General features: G+C 37.4%; 1 long non-coding RNA gene across 1 annotated transcript; it reads right to left on the bottom strand.

Annotated features, from left to right (window-relative positions):
* On the bottom strand, window positions 1-14,845 carry LOC110255435. Its single transcript, XR_002335651.1, has 3 exons — window positions 9,188-14,845; window positions 4,579-4,633; window positions 1-3,868 (listed from the first exon to the last, which is right to left on the bottom strand). It is a non-coding gene; the product is annotated as an uncharacterized LOC110255435 (long non-coding RNA).

Raw genomic sequence — 18,301 nt, 5'->3', positions numbered from 1 at the left:
GGTGTGGCTGTAAAAAAAAAAAAAAAAGAAAGAAACCAAAAAATCTCTTTGAAGACTGGAAATTTATTAGAAAATAAATTTAAAACAACAACAACAACACTTGCCCCTCATTTCCTAAACAAGGAGAGTCAATTATGACAGGATGACACTATGGACCCATTACATCTGCCACAGAACTAAAAAAAAAAAAAAAAAAAAAATCCTTACTTGTTCCATCTGAAACAGTGGCCTGCCCTTAGAGATTTGCTGTTAGCAAATTCCTCCATATCTGGCCCAACACGATTTAAGAAGTGCAGGATAGGACAGAGTGTATAGCACTTCTAGAGTTTGGGGAGGATCATGTGTTTGGTTTTGCTTTTAATATCATCCAGTCCCTAGCAAGTATACAACTTTCTTTCACGTCACCCTGCCCTAGTGATTTAGCCAAATAAACTGATCATCACATAAACTGTTTATTCTGGCTGACATGAACTAGGTCAAGTTGTTTAGGGGAGATAAAAGAAGGCTCCCAGTCAACCAGTGGGAACTGGACGTGAGCAGCAGCTGCTGTGGTACCCTGACTGAAAGGGTTTCGTTGACCACAACAGAATAGAAGGAGGACAGGAGATTTCATACTATATATAAAAATGAACTTAAAACAGATCATAAAATTTACAGATCTAGAACTCTAAAACTTCTAGAGGAAAACACAGAATAAGACCTTTCTGCCTTTCTCTAAGCAAAGATTTCTCTTTTTAAATGAAAGTACAGTTCAATTGCAGATATATAGATGATAAATAAGCACAGGAAAAGGTATTCAACACCATTAGTCATTTACATAAGAGAATATGAGATACCACTATTGTTATGTCCGAATGTTTATGTCCCCTCAATATCCAGGTGTTGAAATCCTAACCCCCAGGTGATGGTATTAGAAGGTAGGGCCCTTGGGGGGTGCTTAGGTCATGACGGTAGAGCCCCCATGAATGGGAAAAGTGCTCTTTTAAAAGAGATCCCAAAGAACTGCCTTGCCTCTTATACCACATGAAATTACGGTGGAAATACAGCCATCTATGAACCCGGTAACAAGTCCTCACTGGAACCCAACCTTGCAGAAGACTTGATCTTAGACTCTCCAGGCTCCACAATTGTGAGAAATTTCTTTTGTTTATAGGCTACCAGGTCTATAGTATTTTATCATAGCAGCCCAAACATATTAGGATAACCATACATCTACTAGAATGTCAAAATGATAAAGACTCACCATAACAAATACCGGAGAGGATGTGGAACAACTGGTACCCTCTGACACAGCTCGTGGGAATGGAAAATGGGACAATACCTTTGAAAAACAGTTTGGCAGTTTCTTGAACTATTAAATATACACTTAACCACATGAACCAAATTCCTAGGTATTCACCCAAGAAAAACAAAAGCATCTGTCCATACAAAGACTTGTTCAGGAATGTTTATAGTGTCTTTATTTGTAATAGCCCAAAACTGCAAACAACCAAGTGTCCATCAAAAGGTGAATGGGATAAACACATCGAAGCATAGCCATACAATGGAACACCATCTATCAATAAAAAGGGATGAACTGCTGATACATGCAACAGCATGGGTGAGCCACAAAATTAACATCCCAAGCCAAAGAAAAAATACCCCACAAAGATATATATGGTATGAGCTCACTGACACAAAACTGCAGAAGATGCAAACTAATCTACAGTGACAGAAGGCAGATCAAAGGTTGATTAGGATTGGAGGAAGGACCAGCAAGGGAGTGGAAGGAAGAATTATACACTATAAAGGAAGGAGAAAGCTTGGAGTGATAGACATGTTCATTACCTTTTTTGCAGCAACACCACAGACATAGCAACGCAGGATCCGAGCTGCGTCTGACCAAACCACAGCTCTTGGCAATGCCAGATCCATAACCCACCGAGCAAGGCCAGGGATCTAACCTGTGTCCTCATGGATGCTGGTCAGATTCATTAACTGCAGAGCCATGATGGGAACTCTGATATGTTCATTATATTGACCGAGGTAAAGATTTCACAGGTATAGACATATATCAAATTTATGAAATTATATATATATTATTAAATTAAAATTTGTACAATTTATTGTATATCAACTTTACTTCAATAAGGCTGTTTACAAAAAAACCTACTATTATATTTCAATTACTTCCTACATGTCCAACAATCGCTTTATATATTTCAGAGTTATATTATTTAGTGTCCAAAGTTTCACAACAAAAATATTTCCACTGGGAATTATACCATTCCTTAAAGAAAAAAAAAAAAAATCCTCCTTATAAAAATCTTACCTTGAATTTTACTTAGGCTAGTATTAATGTAATAGCTCCTCTCTGTAATGCTTACATTTGTCTCCCTTTGGCCTGGCCTCCCCATTAGATAGATTACATTGGGCAAGCCCCTTATCTGTCTCAAGGGTGGCCGTGATGGTTAAATGAGTTAATATTTGTTAAATTACTTAAAACAGAGTTTCTCAACCTTGGCATTATCTACATTTCAGGCCTGATAATTCTCTGCCGTGAGGGTGGTCCTGTGCATTTTAGCATGTTTGGTAGAATCCTCAGTCTCCACAAACCAGATGTTAGCAGCAGCTTCTTCCCAGTTGTGACAACCAAAAATATCCTGGGAGGTTTCCAAATGTCCCAAGGGGCGGGGGGGGGGGGCAAAATCACCCCAACTGAGAACCACTAATATAAAACAATGCCTGGAATACACTAAAGGCTGTGTATTTGTTAAATAATTGTACTGTGGCTTTGGCTGTGGCCTTTCTTCTTCCTAAGGCCACAGCTACCATGCCATGGAAAAGCCCAGCCGTATCAGAAAGAAGCCCCATTGCTCACATACTGCTACTTGATGTGGCCATATTTCTCCTGAGGCCCTTTGTATTAACTGCTTTAGACGCTGTTGATTCACATCACGGAAGTTTTACCTTTTGTCCCAACGCCATCCCCTCACCTCTAGCTCTCACCCCTCGAAATAAGGACTATCAGTGGGGAATCTCCCATAATCTCCCTCGTCATTTCATGTGATTCTACTGATTTAAAAAGCAATATTATAGGCCAGTTCTAATGATTTCTTTCAACATAGCTCCTCCTATATTATAGTTAGTAAATAGTCTCTAGTATTGAGGCATATAGATGATTTTCTTCCCTATTTCCAGAGCTCTTTTGGATTTGTTCTATTTCAGGGTCATCTTAAGTCAGTTTTGTGAATGTGAGGAAGCCTGTGCCAAAGCTTATAAATTTCCTAGACCTCTAGCATACATAGATCTTTGAGGAAAAAAAAAAAAAAAAAAAAAACCAACTCTTATTTTTCAAAAGGAAAAGACTTAGCTTTTCTGTCAAAAATGTGGAACAGGCTGAGTTTCAGTAGACAAACAATGTGCTTAGGAAGTTCTTGGTAAGAATTAAACATGTCAAAAAAAAAAAAAAAATCCTGCAGTTTTCTTTTACCACCACAATATAAAAATACTAGCAGTTTATTACTAAGTTATATTTCTGAAGCTCTGACCTTTGCCAAATGTCAATGTGATTCTTCCACTACAGATAGAAGAGACATTTTCCCTTGGATTGTTTAATAAGGTGTGCACAGTGTTTTTACCAAGTCACTTGGGATAAAATTTTGTTAAGAAGTCAGAAGGTCATATTTTCTTGACATGCCTGAATGTGAGGTCACTATTGTATCGTAAGGAAGGTTATATTTCAGAATGATCTAATATCAGGAAGCTGTCTGAATAGATATGATATTCACTGACTTACAGAATTGGAGAGGATTGGCACTCACATTCTTCAACCTGCAACTTGATTCTGCAATCTGGGCTGCATTACCTCCGCCAAATGATCTTCTCCCTGCAATAAAAGAAGAATAAACTGCTCTACATGAAATAAGAAAAATGTGGGAAGATCTGTTCCTAAAGAAGGGGAAGAAAAGAAGAAAAGTAAAAAGAATAAGTTGCAAATAAAAAGCAAATACCAAATGGGGGGGAGGGTGATTGCAGAAAGAGATATCACCCTAAATAAATAAAAAGGTTTTAAAAATGAATTAAAAGGAGTTCCCGTCATGGCTCAGTGGTTAACGAATCCAACTAGGAACCATGAGGTTGCGGGTTCGATCCCTGGCCTTGCTCAGTGGGTTGGGAACCCAGCATTGCTGTGAGCTGTGGTGTAGGTCGCAGATGCAGCTTGGACCCCGAGTTGCTGTGGCTCCGGTGTAGGCCAGCAGCTACAGCTCCGATTGGACCCCTAGCCTGGGAACCTCCATATGCCGCGGGTGCAGCCCTAGAAAAGACAAAAAGACAAAAAAAAAAATAAAAATAAAAATAAAAATGAATTAAAAAAATGTTGCTTCTGCTTCCACAAATATAAAATTAGTAAAGGAAATGATCAATTCACCTAGAATGACAAATGCAAATGTATAGATAAAACCATTAAACTTTACTTATAAAGAATAAAATATAAGTGAAAGATATATATACATATACATGAGGGGGTGTAGGTGTATTGGTGTATTTCAAATTGCCAAAAATTCTTTTTGAAAACTATTATCCGATACTACTTACCACAGAACAAGGAATGGGCATTCCCATACATTGCCAGGGGTAATCTAAAATGACACTAAACAATACATTAAACACACACACACATACAAAAGAAAAGAAAAACACAAAAAATCAGTCTATTCTATAATATCGCTATGGTTACAGTACTAAGAAACCTCATATTAACAAAAATAGAGATATTAAAATCAAGGCTATAATGGGGAAAAGGGGGAAAGAGAGTTTCAGAATTGCAATACCGAAATTGTTTTCACCACATGAAATTTCATAAAGGTATTTTTATTCACTAAGTACAATTTGTTATTTCATACTACAAATAAATGTATTCAGTCAGTGTTAAAAAACAACTTCATAGAGACTGTTTTGTATAATGCAGCATTATTATGAGAGAGAGAGAATGAACAATCCTATGTGCCCAGACATTGAAATATAACCTACTAAATAATATTTGTTTTAAAGAGAATATTAGGAAGAAATTTTTGAAAGACTTTAAGCTATGGAGTTCCTGTCATGGCGCAGTGGTTAAGGAATCCAACTAGGAACGATGAACTTATGGGTTCAATCCCTGGCCTTGCCCAGTGGGTTAAGGATCCGGCATTGCAGTGAGCTGTGGTGTAGGTCGAAGACTCGTCTCAGATCCCGAGTTGCTGTGGCTGTGGCTGTGGCCGGTGGCTACAGCTCCGATTCGACCCCTAACCTGGGAAGCTCCATATGCCACGGGAGCAGCCCAAGAAATTGCAAAAAAAGACCAAAAAAAGACTTTAAGCTAGATAAAAGCACTACATGAAAAAATTGTGAGATGAAGCTACAACTGTATTTAGAAGGAAAGATCTTGATATTAATAATAAAGCAACAATAAATAATACATGTACTTTCTCTATGCCATGAATTTGTTAAGGTTTTCATATTGAATTTCTAACTGTATTTCTGTTGTAAAATACATACTTGTGAAAATAAAACCTATATACTTTTCAAAGAATATTCTTTTTTTTTTTTCTTTTTAGGGACGCACCCACAGCACGTGGAGGTTCCCACACTAGGGGTCGAATCGGAGCTGTAGCTGCTGGCCTACACCATAGCTCATGGCAACACCTGATCCTTAACCCACTGAGAGAGGCCAGGGATCGAACCTGTGTCCTCATGAATGCTGCTCAGATTCGTTTCCGCTGAGCCGTGATGGGAACTCTGAGAATATTCATTTTTTAAAAAAGCAAACACCTAGGCCAAAAACACATCTTGCATAAAGAAAACACAGCCAAAACCTTCGGAGCTTCCTGTGTGCTTCCCCCCAATCACATCCTCTCCCACCCCTGGGAAAGGATCCGGCTGGGCTGTCTCTCAATTCTGACCTCATAGCTATGCCACATATATATTACATTGCTTAATTTGGGCTCTTCCTTTAACTTTACTTAAATGGAATCATATTTCATGGATTCTTCTGTAGCCTGGTAATTTTGCTCATCATTATCTTCTAGTTCACCCATGTTGCTGCATGCAGTTATAGATCTTGTTTTCCCTGCAGTGTCATCCAACATACTGCAATTATACATTCTACTGATGATAAATACGTGGATCGTTTACATTGCAGGGCTGCTATGGACATGCTTATACTTGTATTCTGGTGCATATGTGCAAGATTCTCTCTCAGTTAAATATCTAGAAGTAGAATCACTGAAGTTTAGGATTTGCACATATTTAAACTTACTAAGTAAAGCCAAAGTAGTCTCCAAAGTAGCTGAACCAACCTACCAGTACTGCTTGAGAGTTCCTATTGCATCATATTTTTTTCCGGTTTTATTTAAAATGCATTTTTAATTAACAGTGGTTTATAACATCATATGCTTCACATGAACATTATATTTCCACTGTATTCCTCCTACAGCTGCACCACATTTTTTTTTTCTTTTTCAGCCACACCTAGAGCATATGGAAGTTCCAGGCCAGGAATCAAACCTGAGCCACAGCTGTGACCTACACCACAGCTGTGGCAATGCTAGATCCTTAACCCACTGCACTAGGCTGGGGATTGAACCTGTACCTCCACAGCAACCCAAGCTGCTGCAGTTGGATGCTCAACCTGCTGTGCACAGCGGGAACTCCTGCACCACATTTTTAATCCCCGGTATTCTCAGACTTTATAATACTGGCAATCTCATAGGAATGTTTTTTATTATAATTTAAATTTGAATTTTCTAATAACAAAGTTGCTAATAACAAATGTTTATTAACATTCAGACTTCCTCTTTGTCTAGTAACTTTCCTCATATTTTTCCCATTTTTCTACTAGATTCTTTCATTTTTGGTTATTTGATAAGACTTCTTTCTATATATTATCAGTTCTTGTCAATTATGATTTGTAATTATCTTCCCCCAGTGTGTGACTTGTATCTTTACTATTTTTATGGTAGATTTCAAGAAGAGAAATTATTTGAACATTTTCCTTTACTATATGTGTTTATGCACACAAATATGTATGACTGTAATTTATTTTATTTTGCTTTTGGCATGCATGTGCAAGGGTAGTCTGGCTTGGGAAATTCTTCCCTACATGAAAAATACACAGATGCCTTTCTGGAATTTATTTGTATATGATGTAAAGCAGGGGTGCTATTCCATTTATTAAAATATGGGCACTCAATTGTCCCATTAATATCTATTGAAGAAAGAAACTATCCTTTTCCACCAATTTGAAAACCATCTTGTTATATATCAAGGGTCTTTTAATGTGTGGTTCTGCTTCTGGATTCTCTGCTCTGCTCCACTAGTCTATTTATCGATCCCGGCAACAAGACCATACCCACCTAAATCCAGTAGCTTTAGCAGTCATTATATCTAAGAAGGCTATCTTCCCTACCTTATCACCCTTCTTTAAGAGCTGGCCAATAATTGGGTCTTTGAACCTTAATACAAATATGAGAATAATTTTATCAAAGGTCTACAAAATAATAGGGCTGGGACTTTTACTAGGATTATACTGACTCCATAAATAAAAGTGGAGAAATTAACATTCACATTATACTGAGCCTTTCTTGTATCTTTCTCCATTTAAGTATCCCTTAATTTCTTTCAATATAGTTATTTCATTTTCTCCATTAGGGTCTTGCAAAGCTTTTGTTAAATGTATTCCTATATGTTTCATATTTTTCTATGCTGTTGTAAATAGCATGTTTCTAAATTTTCATTTTCTAACTGATGTTTGCTGCAATATAAAAATGCAACTTGGGTTTTCTATATTGGTTTTGCTAAATTTTTTTTTTCCTTTTCTAGGGCTGAACCCACGGCATATGGAGGTTCCCAGGCTAGGGATCTAATCAGAGCTGTAGCCACCCGCCTACACCGGAGCCACAGCAACACGGGATCTGAGCCGTATCTGCGACCTACACCACAGCTCACGGCAACGCTGGATCCTTAACCCACTGAGTGAGGCCAGGTTTGAACCCACAACCTCATGGTTCCTAATCGGATTCGCTAACCACTGAGCCACGACGGGAACTCAATTCTTATTATTTCTAAAAATGGTTTGTACATTCTTTTGGGTCATCCATATAGACTTTCAAGTCACCTATCTAACGTTTTTATTTTTCACTGACTTAAAAGTGTTGGCTAGCATGAATATGATGATCAACAAATGGTAGTGAGCATCCTTGACAAGATCTCATTCTCAGTGAGAATTCTTTGAATATTAAGAATGATAAAAAAAAAGAGAAAAACTGAAAAATGTCCAATTCATTTTTCATGGGAGTACAATCTTGAAAAAAATCTTGATCAGTACAATATGGAAAGGAAAATTACAGGCCAATTTCACTAACAAACATAGAAGTAAACTTCCTAATATCAGCTAATAGAATCAAACTGAGAGTTTGAAAAAAATAACCCTAATAATATCTTATTAAGTATTTTAAGAGTTTATTCTTAAAATGAAAAGATGATTTAATATCAGAAGACCTATAAATGTATTTCATCACAGCAATGAAGTAAAGAAAATACATTATTTCAAAAAACATAGGAAAGACATTTAATAATGTTTGACATCCAATTATAATTCATTCTAACAAAAGAGAAAACAAGGATAGAATGGAACTTATTTAAGTTATTGAAGGCTATGTATTAATGTCCTATAGCAAACATCATACTTAATGGAAAAAATTTTCATGCATTTCTTTTCAGGTCAAAAACAAGATAAAAATGCCAACACCACAGATACTGTTCAACACAGTATAGGATATGCTGGTCAATGTAATTACACAAGAAAAAGAAATAATAGGCAAAAACAGTTTAAAGATTGTTATTACATGAATTTGACTTTATAATCCACATAGAAAACCAGGATCATAACCATCCAATTAAAAGACTTTGTAAGAAATTAAGACATGGTACAAAACCACAGTTTATTAAAAAAACAAAAAACAAAAAAACAAAGAAAAACAATGGCATAGGATCAAAGACCAATGGAATAAAACTAAACTAAAAGCCCAGCGATAAACTCATCTGTATATAAAAGCCTGGTGTGTGACTGAGGCAGTATTATACACAAGTCAATGGAAAAGGATAGATCATTTAGAGTGATGGAAAATTAGTACACTCTATGGAAAAAATAAAGTTAGATCCTTACCTCACACAGTCTCCAGATGTGGACTCCAGATGTATTAGAAACCAAAACATAAAAAGCAAAATTAAAACATAAAGCTAAGTAAAGGTTATATAGGAGAATGTCTTCATGATCTTGACGGAGAAAACGATTTCTTACACAATATTCTCAAAGAACAAACCTTAAGGAGGAAAAGTGACAGACGTTATAAAAATAAAATCAAAGGTCCCTGTTTAAAGAAAGTCACCACACACAATGTCAGCAGATGGATAACGCATTGGGTGTAAATAATTGAAATAAAAATCATGAAGACAAAAAAATCCCACAGAAAAATGGACAAAGGCTATGAATAAGCAACTTACAAAAGAAGAAAACCAAACTGCAACACGTGTGAGGACATGCTCAAATCCGGTCATAGTCAGAGGAATGCAAATTAAATAAGGAAGTACTATTTTATACACATAAAAATGGCAAAATTATAAATTCATGTAACTCCAATTACTGACAAAATCTAGGAAATGGTAATTTTGTATTTCTGGTCACAAAACTGTTGCAGCCATTATGGAAAAAATGTTGCCAGTGCTTAGAGAAATTAAGTGCAGGAATATCCAATGACCCAGAAATCCTACTTCTGGCTCTAGACTGCAGAGAAACTCTTGCCAAGGCCCAGAAGAACAAATATATCAAGAGATTCATGGTAAGTACTGGTGGTGGTACCAAAAAGTAAAGTGAGGAATGTGCATGTAAGGAAATATTTTTAAGAGAGATTTAGTAAGCTAAATATCCACTGAGTGATATGCATAGCGTCATAAACAGAGTATGGCATAAAAAGGGATATAAAATGAGAATTAGATCATAATACCACTTATATCAAGTAAAACACACATATATACAATATGATGTACATGAGAATAAAAATGGCAGAATGGAGGAACATACATGCAATAGAACAGCAATGAGGGGGCAGAAATGGAGTAGAAATGAGGACGCTACTACATAAAATAAACGGGTGCTGGCAGGGACCAGTAATAATGTCCAGTGTGAATTAACTGAGGGGTAGAATTCAGTAAGTGGAATGGGTGGAATTTAATTCATTTCAGTAAATGTGGGACCCAAAAAACAAAGTAAAAAAAATTGTATAAAATCTGAGAAAAAAACAAAACTCCTAAGCCTTTAAATACATAAATTCATGAACTTTGTAAAATTCTTTATTACTACTGGTCTTGAACTAGCAGTTTTGGTAGCAATTCACTACCACTAAAAGTAAACAAAGAGCAATAAAAAATTACATTTTATTTAAAAAACCTAAGTGGACAGCCATTCAAATAAAGAGAGATCCTGTGAGTTACTTAGCAGCTACTTTCCTATCAGGGTCTATGTTATATTCCAAACATATACTATCACTTTATAACAAACAGCGGTCCCTGTGATAAGATCATTTCACACTATAATCCCTAATTGATTCATCATGTTATAGCCATTTTGCTTTATGAAAACATATACATCATGAGTAACCCCAGAACTCCAGCCTTCTGGGGTCACCTTTTTCTTTATGATCTAACGAAAAGAAATCAAGCTTCTTGTTTTAGGAGAGGAAATTCACATCCCTCCTGAATGCCTGGGAGTCCCACAAGGGGCTCCTATGTTTTGGTTGTTGCCACTTGTCGCCTTTCACTGGTGACTGCCGTTCTACAGCTGCTCTCTGAAAACCACTGCTCACTTTTCTCAATTCTGCTTTGCCAACTAATGTTGACGCTAGGCAGTAGGAATTTAATAAATTTCACTCAAAGTTACAAATTATAACCCAGAAATAAGCAACCTAAAATTATAGATTAGTCATCACAGCTCCTCAGCCAAGGAGCTCTTTTTTTTTTTTTTTTTTTGCCTTATATTCTCCTAGAATATCTATTCAGCTCTGAGTCCTTTCTTCCGCCTTTTACTCTTTACCAAACCCAAGGCGATTAGCAGGAAAAAAAAAATTATTTGACTTCAAAATGACTCTCTGGACTTCCCCTCTTCCTCCTCGTATGTGGGCTGCTCTTAGCAAGTGGCATCAAAGAATTCTGAGTGTGGAAAGGGAAATAGTAAAAAATCAAATGTGTCTCACCCACCCACTAGATACAACTGCAAATTACATATGAGAAATACAGAATGGAGAAACATACACACTTGCTGGGTGATATTAGGAAATCACTGTTAAAATTTTTAGGAATAGGAGTTCCCTCTGTGGCACCATGGGTTAAGGATACAGTGTTGCTGCAGCTGTGGCGTAGGTCACAGATTCAGCTCAGATTTGATCCCTGGCCTGGGAACTTCCATATGCCACGGGCACAGCCACTAGTAGTAAAAAAATTATTTAAAAAAAAATTAATCTTAACCTGTGGCTCAACAGGTTAAGAACCTGACTAGTATCCATGAGGATGTGGGTTCAATCCCTGGCCTCACTCAGTGGGTTATGGATCCGGAATTGCCACAAGCTGCAGTGTAGGTCACAGATGCAGCTTGGATCCCTCATTGCTGTGGCTGTGGCGTAGGCCGGCAGCTGCAGCTCTGGCTCAGCCCCTAGCCTGGGAACTTCCAAACACTGAGGGTGTGGCCTTAAAAAGACAAAAAAAAAAAAAAAATTAGGTATAGTAATCATATCATGGTTACTGGTTTAATTTTTTGAGTCCTTATAGATATATACTGAAGTATTTACAAAAGAAATGCCATGCTGTTTGGGGACTTCTGCAGAATTATCTGTGAAGGAAGAGACCAGACAGGTATACAGATGACTCCAGAGTGAAATGACTCAGGAGTGAACTGTCCCAGCTGGATCAAAATCTATGGGGGTTCATTATATTCATTGCTTAATATGTACATACAATTTAAACTTTCTATAAAAAAATTTAAATAAATTTCAGCTAAGGTGTACTCTCCCTCAATAAGAACCATTTACATTATTAAACAGATTACTTCACATCTCCATTTGACTTATTTGCATTCTTGCTGTTTTATCTACATTATTAAAAAATACAAGAATATTTACACTATAACTGTATAACCAAAGAGACACTCTGGGTGCACAAGTCTGGTTCAAAGATGATGTGCTGTCACCTCTGACACAATCTGCTACCAACTTTAAATATTTATGACAAGAAAAGTACATTTTAAAGTCTGCCTCACTGAGCAGCCTGCTACATATATAAATACAAAGGAAAAAGGGTAGGTATCGATATATTAACAGTAATGTTCTCTGTACAGTAGTTATTTTCTACAATATATTCAACTGTTATATTATTAGTAGTAAAAACTGATATATGAAAAAACTGATAGACAAAAAAATTTCTATATCAAAATAAAAAAGAAACATTGTATCAAAAAAAGATGAGAAAGGAAGCCTAGAGGAAACAAACCAGTGACCTTTAAAGGTACATACAAATCCACTTCCTCCTCCAAAGTGTTCATTGTCAAGCAAAGACATCATCAAGCCTCAGCTGAACCCATACAGATTATTCCTCAAGACCTTCTTGAGCCCATTCTAAATTTACAGAGTAGGCTTCTGATTAAAAACTCGTTTTCCCAGTGCCCTGATGCTGGAAAAGGAGCTGCCTCATACAGCACATGTTAATATGGTATGTTCATCATGAGAAAAGGAAACCCCAGGTGAACTGATCAGCATTCAGAACTACACATCAGTGCGTTTGTTGGGAATACGTTCCTCCTTAGAGGGCTGGTCTACTGTTGATGTGCTGATGAAACCAAACATCTGGGCCCATAACGTGGAATCTAAAACCTAGGTACCCAATGGAGATCCTGCTCTAGAGTCTGAGTTGATCAGCTGACCATTATCCCTAGCCATACCCATCTCTCAATCATGATCACCCTCTTTCAGTTTGCAATAAGGATTTAATCAGAAAAAGTCTTACACTCATTCATTTATTCAGCATTTACTAGGGCCCTATTAAAAGAGCCTGGTGTCCCTCATCCCTTAGGCCATAGGCTCCACCCAAGTTGACTTTCTGACACTTCCAAGGATGCACCACGTTCTTTGCTACTTGATGGCCATAGTCTTCTGTGCCTCTTACAGCCTCCTTCCCATCTTTCTGGACTAGTCTAAATTGTCACCTGAGGAAGGCAACCAGCTCTAGCCGTTCTAATCAAAGCAGCCCTTCCCCCTTCCCAGCTGCCATCACCATTTGTCTTTCCCATAGCATCTTTTTATTTCATGGCACAGCTATTTTTTTTTTTTACTTACATACGACTGTCTTGCTCACTAGAAGATAATCTCTATAAGGGCAGGGTGTTTAAGTCCTGGCTGGACCCCCAATTTTTTCAAACAATATTTAGCACAAATCAGAATCTCCAATAAATATGTATGGAAAAAAATAAGTTAATAAATGAATTCCTATTCATAAAATTGTTATTTTCTATCAAAATACCTAATTTCTCTAGAAATATGCCCATGTGCTATCACAATTAAGTAGTTTAACTTGTATGTTTTCAGAGAAGAAATTCTTAAGCAATGACTGTGCCCCCATAAAATTTCAGAACTGTTTTTATCAAGGGTCTGTAACACTCCGTTCCCAAGAGTCTTTTAGTAACTCAGTGTTTAAAAGTATTTGTCAGAGTTCCCAATACGGTGCAGTGGAAAAGAATACAACTAGGAACCATAAGGTTGCGGGTTTGATCCCTGGCCTCACTCAGTGGGTTAAGGATCTGGCTTTGTCGGGAGCTGTGGTATAGGCTGGCAGCTGTAGCTCCGATTGGAACCCTAGCCTGGGACTCTCCATATGCCGTGAGTGTGGCCCTAAAAAGAAAAAAAAAAAAATTTGTCATATTTACCTCAAAAACCAGTATTAAACCACAGGAAGCACTTATCTATATTCTTTAAATTTAAACTAGACCTAGAATTTAATTCAAATGAAATTAAAAATTTTTAGGCTGTATCTGAAAATCTAAAATAATTTTTTTTTTTTTTTTTGGCTGTGCCTACAGCATATAAAAGTTCCAAGGCCAAGGATCAAACCCGCACCACACCAGCAACTCGAGCCACAGCAATGACCACTGTCAGATCCTTAACCCACTGAGCCACCAGGAAACTCCTAAAATAATTTTAAAACTCATACCTTTCTCCCTTACTCTCTACCCAGCCTCAGAAAACCAATGTTTGAACATCAAAGACTGTATAACTAACAGTCACACAAAAACAATTTCAAAATGGCAAGAGTGGAAAAACAAAATTTCAAATAACCAAGGAATTCACGGTCTTCCTAGAGTCACTTGGAAGAGCTGCATAAGGCCAAAAGTAGGGCCACACACATGAACAAACATCTTCCTTTGATGCTCTGATCATCAAGGCACCACACAATTTCACCTCAACTAGACAGCTACCAGCGTTTTGGATATCTTCCAACTCCTTCCCTTTAATAACTCATAAAATGAATAATTTGGGTAGTATATATTGTAACTTCTCTCTCTTCTACTCCTCCAGGGGTGTTTGGGTCACAAGTCCCAGGCATACAAACACCAGTGTTTCCCAAAATCCAATGTGCAGACTGATACAGGCCCAGGATGAGGCTGGTATTTTTTTTAATCAATTTAAATCACAATAAAAAATAAAAAGAACAGGGAGTTCCCGTTGTGGCACAGCGGAAACAATCCAACTAGGAACCACGAGGTTTCAGGTTCAATGCCTGGCCTCACTCAGTGAGTTAAGGATCCGGCATTGCGGTGAGCTGTGGTGTAGGTCGCAGACACAGCTTAGATCTGGTGTTGCTGTGGCTCTGGCACAGGCTAGCAGCTGTAGCTCCGATTCAACCCCTAGCCTGGGAACTTCCATATGCCATAGGTGCAGCCCTAAAAAGCAAAATAAAATAAAAAATAAAAAGAACATGCTTTTTACAAAGCTAAATGTATTCAATTTTAAGTACCTGTCCTTTATTTTGAAATTATGTCTTCTTGTATGTTTTTAAATGTCTTCTATAAAATGATGGTGTAAGAAGAGATGTTATTTTTAACATCCTTATTTGGCAAAATAAAAGTTGGCAATCTTTATAGAGTATCTAAATAATGTTAAATTTTTACTATTTAAAAAATCCAATGCTGTATAAAACAAATACTGAAAGTCTGAGAAGGGAACAAGGTTTTCTAGTCAGAGTTGGCCCTAGAGGATATAAAGTCAACCTCCACATTTCTGGAAGCTTTTATTTATCATACCTCATTCAAAGAGGGGCAACCTTTGCTCCTATTCCATTCTAGAGAAGGCTAGGAATTTTCTTCACAGTGTCCCTAACATCCATCCTATTTTTCAGTCCTTCCAAAATTACTTTCTGCTGGTTGTTAAATATGAACATAAAATGATTGGGGTATCATGTCAACCTATCACAAGGGGCTGTAAAAGAATAAGAAGATACAAGAATAGGAAGTTCACGTGTGGCGAGGCAGGTTAAGGATCCAGCATTCCCGCAGCTGCGGCGCAGTGGTAACTGAGGCCCAGGTTCAATCCCTGGCCCAGGAACTTCCACATGCCATAGGCACGCCACCACCCCCCCACTGCCCAAAAAAAAGATGGTAGAAGACTATAACAAGGTACTTTAGAACCCCTTAAAATGGTAAAGATTAGAGTGTGTGTAAGAAAAATAAGTGAATGATTTGGACAGAAAAGAACACAACCAGGATGAGTGAAAATATAAAACTATTCTCTGATTTAACAATGAATTCCATTGCTCAATATGAATTATGAGCTGGTGAGATGGAATGCAAAGTGGAAAAGTTTTTCCACAAAAACAAAACAGGACTGGATTCCAGGGCGGTCTAGACTGACCATTAACCTAGATTATCCAAGAAGTACACTTAACTCAGAATTCAGAAACAGCTCTCCCCCAACTCACAAGGCTAAATTTGGGGAAAAGGAGGCTAAATGCTCTTCAGGGTTATTAATTTGCTAAATTCCCTTTGTCTGTAAACAAAACCAGCAATTCTTCATACCACTCTGATGCTGACAGAACAGAAAGCCCTAAACTGAAAGAAAGAACCACCCTAAATTGCCCACTTCCTGCTACACAAAATCAGGAAAAAAATGGAAGTTACTCTCCCAAGAGCAAAAACCAGGGGCTCAGATTCAGCTCCTCCAAGCTAGCTTCCATTAGGCATTCATCCTCTGTCAAAATGAGTCATGGTCAATTACACATCTTTTTTGTGAAAATGTCTGCATTACATAAAACGTAACATTTTTGCCATTTTGAAGTGTACAGTTCAGTGGCACGAAGTACATTCACATCGTTGTGCAACCCAAATTCTGCAACTTAATCCTGGGTCCCTAAGGATTCTGTAGCCTGTTACGTTTTCATTTGCACGAAAGAATAAATTTTTGCTCCCCACTCCCTAATCTGCCTACTTTTTAGGGCTCATTCCTAATGAGAGACTCTGGTTTTCCATAGCACAGAATACCAGTAAATATCATTATAACCCAGGTGCAAAACTATCCTGATTAAAATTATCCTGACGACTACGCTAAGTCTCAGCTCCATGCACTCAACTTGGCAAGTTAATCATGAATGCATCTGCCTGCATTCCAATGGAATGAAAATTTATAATCCCTTTTCTGCAGACTTTTTAACATACATATTAACAACTTTATTGAGATTATCTCTGACATATAGAAATGATGTATTTAAGGTGTACAACTTAATGATTTCGTTATATATAGTGGGGAAAAAAAATCACCATCAAATTAAGTAACTCATCCATCACCTCTACATAGTACCCTTGTGGTGTGGGTTGATTTAAGGTCTCTTAGAAAATTGCAAATATTCCTCTAATAAATAAAAAATATTCAACTAGGGAAGACTCCTCATTTATATTACCACCATGGCTATGGTTTTATCTATCAGGAGCTACACATTGGGGGGGGGAGGTTAAACGGTAAAAAGAAAAAAAAAGGGGGAGCATAAAATTAAAATTAAAGACTTTGCTCAAATAACTAAAACTCAATTAATTTTCACAGAAGATATACAGCATATATCAAGAGATACATAGCATAATAGCTTTTGCTTCATCAATAGATGCAGAACATAATAGCTTTTGCATCAATCTGCTACAAACAGCTTCTCCTAGCAACAACCAATTCTCCACCATCCTTGCCGCTTATTAATTTTTCAAGATAGGGTATTTGAGTGTACCTATTACATTCACATACTGTCAAACGCAATCAATATGTCAAAATTTATTTAATGACAAAATTGCACTTGGTTCCTATAACTAGCTAGCTACTCTTTTTTTCCCTAAGACATACGTATACATAAAATACACCAGTTCTGCCAAAGGAAGAAACTACCAATTTCCCCATGAACTTGTCCGCTGGTTTACTAATAAAGCTATATACTGTTTCATAAATGAGAAAACCCAGGTGTCTCAGGTTCCATCTTCAGCTCCCGTGGCTAAGCTGCTGGAAAAAAGGAGACTTTCTTGCCTACACACTCAGTACAATGGCTAGATTATCATGAGCACTCAAGGAATACTGACTGGGACTACTCTCACAGTGCTGACTCATCCACTTCCCGAGGTGATGCTGGGGAAATAGCCCTGGACCATCCTGAGAACACAGCTCACAGGGTAATTACAGTACAGACAGCAGCACAGACCAAAGAAGCACCAATGAAGGGCCCAGCAGCCCAGGAACGGCAAACTCTGCTAAACAAACACACTGATCATTTTTAGAGCTGAGGTTCTATTTAAACCAATTTGCATGGCAGTTCACTTCACAGAAATTACTTCATAGCCTAAGGAATCCCTTGTGAAATCGTAGTTTCCAGCAGTACCAATTTAAATTTATTTTTCAACAGGCTAATAAATAATGAACTAATCACTGAACCATCATGGCCTCACACAGACCTGCATCAAACCAGACTTGCTTATCTCACAGGCTGCCAATTATTTTTACTAAAAATTAACAAATGCTCCATTAGGGGATGAATTCTGCCCTATTAATAATGAAGATACAGAAGAGAGGATTAAATCGGTAAACTGGCCATTCGTGTGACAGAAGATTCTAAGTGAACACCAGGAGTTAAGATTCTTAAGGAGACTTAATGGTAGGGCTCAGTTAACTCCTGAAAAACCAGGCCAACTGGGTGGCAGAAATCCCATGGCGTTAAC

The sequence above is a fragment of the Sus scrofa genome, chromosome 9 (assembly GCF_000003025.6).
Source record: "Sus scrofa isolate TJ Tabasco breed Duroc chromosome 9, Sscrofa11.1, whole genome shotgun sequence".
Classification (NCBI taxonomy): Eukaryota; Metazoa; Chordata; class Mammalia; order Artiodactyla; family Suidae; genus Sus; species Sus scrofa.
The sequence above is the reverse complement of the archived record's forward strand: the minus strand, read 5'-3'. Positions and strand labels throughout refer to the sequence as shown.